Raw genomic sequence first — 8645 nt, 5'->3', positions numbered from 1 at the left:
GAGCCGGAGCTGACCAGCCGTGTGCGCCCGCACTCCGTCCCGAGTGACCCCTGCCCAGGAGAACACTACGTGAGGGGCCGGGTGGTTTGCTCTATGATCGGCACAGCTGCCAACTGGAATGCGCTGGATTGGAGTGCAGTGCACTCTGTATTGTAAATGGTGTCATCCGTGCAAGGCGCAGGACAGAGCTCCCTTCGCCAAGCTGGGGACAGCTCTAATGTCCCGCTTGATCTTTGTTGACATAAATAGATCTGCTCTGATAACACGACGTAGGCGTGCGGTCGATTCATTGATACTGCGCTCCCACGCGCACGAAAACAATGACCGTTTACGGAGATACGTGCTTTCTAATGAGATAACCTCAGTTCAGCCGATGCCGATGGCCGTGGGTCGATGTGCTGCATCGGCATAGCATAGGCCCCGTTGAGTCACGGACTTGGCCCTTGAGCGATGAACTTGAGCATGTCCATGGCCCTTGAGTCACGGACTTGAACTGGAGAAAATTGAGGCGAAACGGGTCACAGAGCCCGGGGACCCAAGCACACATGGTCGAAAGAGCTGTGGCGTAACGGAGAGACTTGAAGCTGCAGCATAGTGCGTTATAAACGAGTATCACAAGAGCGATTGTCTCGCCTTCGCCGGACGAGGGCGCCTCACATACCACCTCTCACCTCAAAAACTGAGCTGAAGTGCGGTACGCGGAACGCGACTTTGGATAGCTTACGTACAGTTGCATCACACTCGTCGTCTGTGACATCGAAAATCACTGGAACCGGTCGATGTGACTGTTGTTTGCTTTCCGAGCGTCCTTCGACCGGTACCCCTGGTCTATTGATGGTCGATAAACCGGCATAAGAGTTTTAAACTCATGATCTAGGCCTAGTTTTTAAATTCGATAATGCGTCCTGAGAAGGCGTGGCAAGTATTACTGTGAGACAAGCTTTATCCCAATAAAGCATGTGTCGGTGGTAAACATCAGTGAAAATGGCCGTTGAGTTCAAATCAAACCGTACGGAGGCGCAACATAGGTTTCATTGCCGCAAGAGTTAGGCATAACCCGGAAGTAAAACGAATGACGCTAAATGACAGGCCTGTCCAACAGCATCCGATCTTGGCGGGAGCTAAGGAATGTTTAACCAGGTCGTTGAGGATCTAACATTAGGTACTTCCGAATTATGTGACGTCATGCTCATTTGACCTACCTCGTCCAGGGATAACCTTACCTCCCAATTGTATGCTGTAGAAATGGGACAGAAACCAAAGAATACGGCAAATCGATCAGGCCGGTATTTAGAACGCATATTTCACGACAGCGTCGTCAGGTACCTGAATGAAAGGAGCGACCACCTCGATCTCGACGCAGCGATCACACCCTTGAACTTTAAAGGGCAGGGTCTCCGATATTTCACAAAAAGCATAAAATGATAGCAAATGAGGCTGCAAACAGTTTGGCAATATGGGTAAAGTAGTTCAAAATCATCCCACAAGGAGATCAGTTGCGTATGGGTGCGTATCAGCCTCGACACCTTGTCATCAGATTGTCATAATAAAAACCTTTAGCGGACATTTTCGGGAGGGTGGCCATACATGATTAAAAACGTATCCTCCTGGGATTTACCCGACCTTGATATGACATCTATGGCGCATACACGCGGATATAACGCAAGTGGGCGATAAAGGAATGCAGGAGCGAGTCATGCCGCAGGATATTCAAGTGGAGGCCTTCAACGACAAAAAACGATGAAAGTTGATAAGTTTTGATCTCAGAGTTACAACAAAATCACTGGCGTGAGCTTACATGTGATTATGATATATATATATATATATATATATATATATATATATATATATATAATACGTACGCTTGCATGCATGTGTGTGTTTGCATATGCGCATAGCTGTGTTTCATAATCAAGTCATGCCTTTTATGTCAGAATCGTTGGTAACGTACAAGCATGTGGTGGAATATAGAATAGCACACCAATGCGTGGACCTAAAATGTAAAACCTTTTTAAGATCGCACTTTGCGAAGACATGATGCCTGCTTGCAGGGCGACATAGCGATCGAGACAATCTTCTACCTGAGCTACGGGACGGCGTTCGTCTGTCTCGTGTTTGTACAGATCATTTACGGCTACAAGACCCGCATGTACGGTCACCTGCCGGGAACTTTGGGCGGTGACATGCTTCTGCAGGTAAGCGTAGTGTGACAGGATGAGTTGATCTCTTGTTCCCTTTCTGTTGCGTGGTAAGGACATTCGATTTTGATAGGGCATAGATTGTTTGATCGCTTTGAGTCGTCAGCTAAAGGGGGTGTTCCACCTTTTGGGCATACTTCAAAACCATTCCCGATGAAAACTCAGGACAAAGGGCGTCTAATAATAGCGCGGGTTAGGGCCACCCCTTGGGGCCACCGAAACACCATCAAAATGAAACAAGATGTAAAATGTAACTATTTTCTGGTCTAAATTACGCTGTGAACACTTTGTAACAGCGTCACACTTCTCCCTTGGCAGCTGCAATTATTGCGACTGCCGTCGTCACGGCAACCGCCGCCGGTGTGCATAACGTCAGTGGAAGTAGAATGTGTGTGATTGGCACAGTGGGCGGCAATGGCCTGTCACCGAGAAGCGCATAGGTTGAAGTTTGAACCAGTGCGCCACTACGGACCAAGTAATGCTCCCTTTCCTTAAGCCAAAGAGCGCCTCGAAAAGAGCCGCTGTGTGAATGCTATATGGGAAATCAACGCCATGGTAAATTGTTTCGTCGAATTCGTGGGTTCTGTGCTCATGTCTGCATTTTTTTCTTTAGACGGAGTATTTCAAGCATTCGTGCCATTTGTTACACAAACATCTTGACAAATTAGTATGTTGCAAATATAGCAGAACACACTCGTTGGAGAAAGCAAAGCAAATTAAATGTATTATTTTCATAGTGGTGAGCTGGTAGGCCAACAAGAACTCTCCGCGGGAGCCGCCGCTTCAAACAGAAATTCTGAGCTATTCGAAAGGATATGGAGAAAACTAGAAGCCCTGATGAAGTCGGACGCGTGTGATTTAACCATAAGTGAGAAGTGAAAAGGGTGGTATCCGTTAAAGCTTGTTTGCCTTCATGTGTCCCACCGCGAGACTACGCGAAAAGCGTGGTGACACACGCGGCTGTACGCTTTGTGATTTACCACGGCTTACGTTGGTGAAGCGGACTAAGGCTTGGGGCCGTGGCTAAGGTCCGATCGGAATAAAAATGTATCAGAATGAATGTCACGCGAGTGTAAGTGACCCCACTAAACTGCACGTACACCAGGCAAGGGAACGAAGCCGCCTTCGCCTCTTGCTTTGCGACGCCGCGGGTTTCCTCCAATTATTTCAGTTTTGTCTTCGGCCTTGAGCGACTATCTACGGCTGGTTTCGGCTCCGCTTCGGTCTTAAAGAATTTTGATAGATGGCTTCGGCTTTGGCTTTGGTTTAGATATTTTTAACAACTGGCTTCGGCTCCGACTTAAGCTTTGAATAAGTTTCGAATTATGGCATCAGCTTCAACTCCACGCAAACATGAAGCGCTGCCATCGACTTTGTGACGGTGATTTTGTTTTACTGCAATTGGCTGTGCTTTGCAAAAGCAGTTTCGCCTGTCCATGGGTGTCGACTTCTGAAAATAATTGAGGGGGGGGGGGCAAAGTAGTGGAAGCCGCCTAGAAAGGCAGGTACGAAAATGCTCTGGAATTTCATCCACATACATTATAGTATGTGTACACACACACCACACACACACACACACACACACACACACACACACACACACACACACCACACACACACACACACACACACACACACACACACACCACACACACACACACGCACACACACACACACACACACACACACACACACACACACACACACACACACACACACACACACACACACACACACACACACACACACACACACACACACACACACATATATATATATATATATATATATATATATATATATATATATATATATATTTAAGGCCAGACTGTATTCAGCTTTAATGAGCGTTTTCTGGGTATACTCGATCAGCCTTATGTTACGTTTGAATTCGTTTGGCAAGTTAATGCTCAAGGTATAGGAAGTGATTCTCATATGTTTTATCTCGACGTTTCGGATATATATATATATATATACGATGATACTGTCCCTCATGATACTGGCCAGCGATTTACACTGTCAGTCTGAACCCTGGAGCCCATTTCCCAAACCAGGGCTACGAATTGCATTGGTCTGGGTGCCTGAAACAATGCTTAGGACCCCTGTGTCGGTCAGGGGCTCACAGTGCCTAACAGGGGTCATATGTCGACTATTGACCCGGCGTCGGTCACGGGCTTTGTTTGAGAATGTCCGAAGAGGGCCGAATGGTCCTTCGGGACCAGAGATTAAGGGCCCGATTGGAAAATTTAAGGGCCCGAAGGGCGGGCTGTGTGTCACATTAGGAGCCCCCACCCGTAGGGCCGTGAGTACAAATGTCAGATGGTCTGTTGTGCCAACTGGAGATCCCTGAGGCAGAACGTCCTCCATTTCGGCCGGATATTACGACACCGAATACCCGGCTCCTTGTCGGTGTGAGCTCTTGGAGACTATTTCCTAAGCAGAGACAAAACCGGGCCCGCGATTTGCAGTGGTCGGGCCCCTTCTTCTGTATTCAAGGGACTTCGGTGGGGGCAAGGAACTTCTGTATCAGCCAGGGGCCCAGTGGCTAGCAGGGTGTTTTGTGTCAAAAAGGAGCTTCGAGTCGGCCAGAATAAGAATTGCAACAGGGACGTGGGCGGGACCCCCAATGACAGAGGATTGTCGTATTGGTCGAGGCCTTCTGAAAACGAAAGGGGATTATAGCCTATGATTAGCGTTCACATTGAAGCAATGAAAGGGTCCTGTGCCCGTTGGGACCCCAGTACCGAACTGTGGGCTCTCCAACCCGATTCCAGCATAAACCTGTTAAGCCAAACTGGAGCTATGCGTCAGTTATTGAGCTATCTGCGGCGATCAGGGATGTTGTTGCGTTAATGAGGGTTCCCGTGTCGATCCGAGGCCATCTCCACGGGTCAGAAGGCCAAGCCGTCCTTAACATCAAATTGAAAATAGCGCCGGTGAAATATACGCCGGGACTACCTTCAAGATGAACGATTTGATATCTTAAAGCGTTCAAAGGCACTTCTTTCAGTTGCGTATCATTTCGAAGCCAGAAGACTGACTTTGTTCCCATGCACAGCGTAGTAGTTGACTGGTGGCTCGTCCGAGTGCGCATCACTCCCATCTGCTGGCCTATATGTGTACTATAGGTAACGCACCGTTTCCGCCAGGTGCCGACAGCGCCCCGTACCGAGAACACCGTGCAGGATCTCGACATCGCCAAAGTGGCTCAGGCCCGGCTGGCTCAGCTGAACAAACGCCTATTCGAGGACGGCGACCAGGAGGCGCGCTCCGTGCGCATGCTGCTGCTTCTGTTCACGCTGCACACCGTCTGCTGGCTGCCGTTCTACGTGGTGTACTCGCTCGACGCCCACGTGTCGGCCGAGTTGGTGCCGTTTCACGTCGTGGAGATGGTGTTAGTACGCTTGCACGCTCCATATTCACGACGCTCAGAAAGCACTTAGACTTATGTGGTGAATTTAAAAAGCGTGCGATGAAGACATGGGCAGCTGAATGATTTACAAATTGGATCACGTACCGCAATGAAAGCTTAACTAATGGCCATATTGTTTGCATTCCTCCCATACTTTTAACAGGCATAGAGACACCCGTCGTGAACTTTGCCGACAACAATTAATGCTTTCAGCCATTACCTGGCCTTCTCAAGTTCGCCGCTGAATCCCATTATCTACTACTTCTTCAGCGTCGAGTTCAACATGATGATCCGGCACCTACTGAGGATAATGTGCTGTCGTCCAGGCGCTCTTCCCTCTGGGTACGTGTCAGCATTTAACAGCAACATGTCTTATAGTGGACAGCCTCAACGGAATTTACCTCAACCTAAGGGTATTTTTTTCCTCTAAGCGCATCTAACCAATAGCCATGCCGTGGGGAAACGAATTAACTTAAACGTATGGATCGAAGTGCCATAAGTAACACGGTTTGTGTACGGCTTTATAAGTATCCTATATTCCAATGTTATGATCACACTAAGAAACAAACACTCAAAAGTACGGATGAGGTCAAAACACAAACGTCGTAACCATTAGTTTAAAAACGGATTTATGAATCAACGTTCAATAGGATTGATAAGGTCGAAAGCGAAAACCAGCCTGAGCGGCAACTACACTTTCAAAGCCGACAAGGCTTGTTGCGGCTAGAGGGGGGGGGGAGGGGGGAGGGCAGAGATGCCCGTCGGCCTCAACCATCGGCAACAAATGCACATTGGGCCGGTGACGTTGCATCGCATGAGGCGGCAGATAGAACTGTCATGCATTTGGGCTGAGCGTGTTCCTACCTCGTTACCTTCGACGTGCTCTAAAAGGAGCTGATAAGTATAATTGCAGATCGTCGCTAACACTGGATCTGGAGCGAATTCAGTTCCTGTCGGATCATCGGGAAGAACTAACAAGACTCGACATTTCCAGGTAAACAACGTCAAAAGCCGACCAACAATGGCAGACAAATCAAGCCAGGTGATGTGGATATACGGGTAGACACGAAGACCAAGCGTGATAAAAACAAAAACAAGTCAATCCTTGCACTCAGATAAGAATGTTTTGTAACGCAAAAACAGTTTGGAAGGAAGCCCAACCGACAGCTTCAAATAAATAAAGCCGAACACCCTAGCAGAATACCTAGGTGCCAAAGCGTTGACCTCCGCAGGGTGTACCTGGTCAGCGATAACACGATGAAGAACCAGACGCCTAAGGCGCCATTTCAGGAACGCGTTCTTTATCTGACCCAGAGGTTTTTAAAGCACGTTGATACCGACTGACTCATTCTGTTCCAGTAAAGTGAAGCAACCTGAAGTAAAAAAGTGAACGTCACCTGTTCACTGCTCGAATCATTTGTTTTACGTCACGCGTCTGTATAATTGTCACATAAGGCGCACAGCGGGCCTCGGCGGTTCGCCTGTGCTTTGCGTTAGCTAAAGCCCGAGTCGACTTCGGAATCAGTCAGATGCCATTCGGCTGAGGGTGGAATCGATTCTTTGAGATTTTCGCGTGAGTCGGAGTTCAGACAAACAAGTCACCAATGAGTTATCTTCAAGCTGCGTCGAGGAGTTTGCGCTTGAATCAAGACTATTCCCAAGTTGCGTCGAGCAGTTCGGAGTCAAAACCAATACCATGTGTTCTGGGTCAGTGTTGCAATCGATTCTACTCAAACAAAGTCGAATAAGTCTGCATAACACCTAGAAGGCACAGAAGCCCACCACCACAGGGGGCGGGACAAGGGCAGGCCGTCAAATACCAACTGTGTAGGGCACAGTGCCGAGCACCCGGGAACGGCCCTTCAAAACAGTAAAAGTAATAGATTAAAAACGGTGGCCTAGCCAAACCGCACCATAAATCTGCCTAGCGTCAGGCTTCTGATCAGCACCAGTGGCCAGACCCCCGGTGCCTGGTGCAGCTCTGTGTGACCGGTGACGGCCGGCCCTGCCCGCAGAGTGGGGCGTCCGGACGGAGCGAGATGGCGGTGGACAGCCGGCCGTTCACGACGACGTGGCAGTGGCAACTGGCGACGGCGGCAACGTCGAGCTTCTGAGCACGGGGGAGCTGCACGAGGTGGGGGAGTCCCAGGGGCCGTCCGGTGACCTGTACGACTGGAGGAGGCCGCCGCGCCGGCGCCACCGCCGCCACCGTCGGCGGCGCGGCAGCAGCCACTCGCCGGCGCCGGCCGCGCGGGCTGAGCCGGAGCCGCTGAGGGTCGAGTCGCTGGAGGGACCCGGGTCGACCGGCGGCGGCAGCCCGGCGTCCAGCAAGTCCAGTCTGCGGCGCGGCCGCGGCAGCTCGCTGCGCGGCAGCCACACCTCGGCCGAGCGCGTGCTCTCGCCGCGTGACGCCGAGTCCGCAGTCAGGGGCCGGCAGGAGTGGCCATCGGCGGCAACGGCGGCGGCGGACGAGAGCGCCGCACTGACGCCCGAGCGGTCCGTCAGCGGCCGCAGTAGCCGCAGCGGCAGCACCAGCCGGCTGCGTGGTGTCATTGCCAGCCTGAAGAACCTGTTCCGGCGCGGCCGGCCGACCGAGGGCGACAGCGGTTCGCGCCAAGACCGCGTCCGGCCGTCAGACTCGAACCAGACGACAGGCGACGCCGAGCGGCGGCCGCGGCGCAGCCTCGGCGCCCGCGTGGCAGCGCTGTTCGCTCGACCAAAGGCGCCGCCTGTCGGCCGCGAGCGCACCACTTCCGAGATGTCGCTGGTGCGGCGCCTGGTGCGCATAGGACTGCCGGCCGGCGTGGTGCTGACGTCCGACGACCAGGGCCGCGGGCGGCTGGAAGGCGTGTGGCGCTCGCCCAGCGGCCGCACGCACCGGCTCGACCCGGACGACGACGACTACCCACGGTTGCTGGAGCGCATGGCCGGCCCGGGCAGCGGCTACCACAGCCCCACCGGCCAGCGCATCCACCACGTGTGCGCCGTCCACCACGTGCACCGCAGTTGCCACCACCACGACTGGCGGCACGCCG

Source organism: Pollicipes pollicipes, unplaced genomic scaffold (assembly GCF_011947565.3).
Source record: "Pollicipes pollicipes isolate AB1234 unplaced genomic scaffold, Ppol_2.1 Scaffold_7261;HRSCAF=8764_pilon_pilon_pilon, whole genome shotgun sequence".
In the NCBI taxonomy this organism is placed as follows: domain Eukaryota; kingdom Metazoa; phylum Arthropoda; class Thecostraca; order Pollicipedomorpha; family Pollicipedidae; genus Pollicipes; species Pollicipes pollicipes.
The sequence above is the reverse complement of the archived record's forward strand: the minus strand, read 5'-3'. Positions refer to the sequence as shown.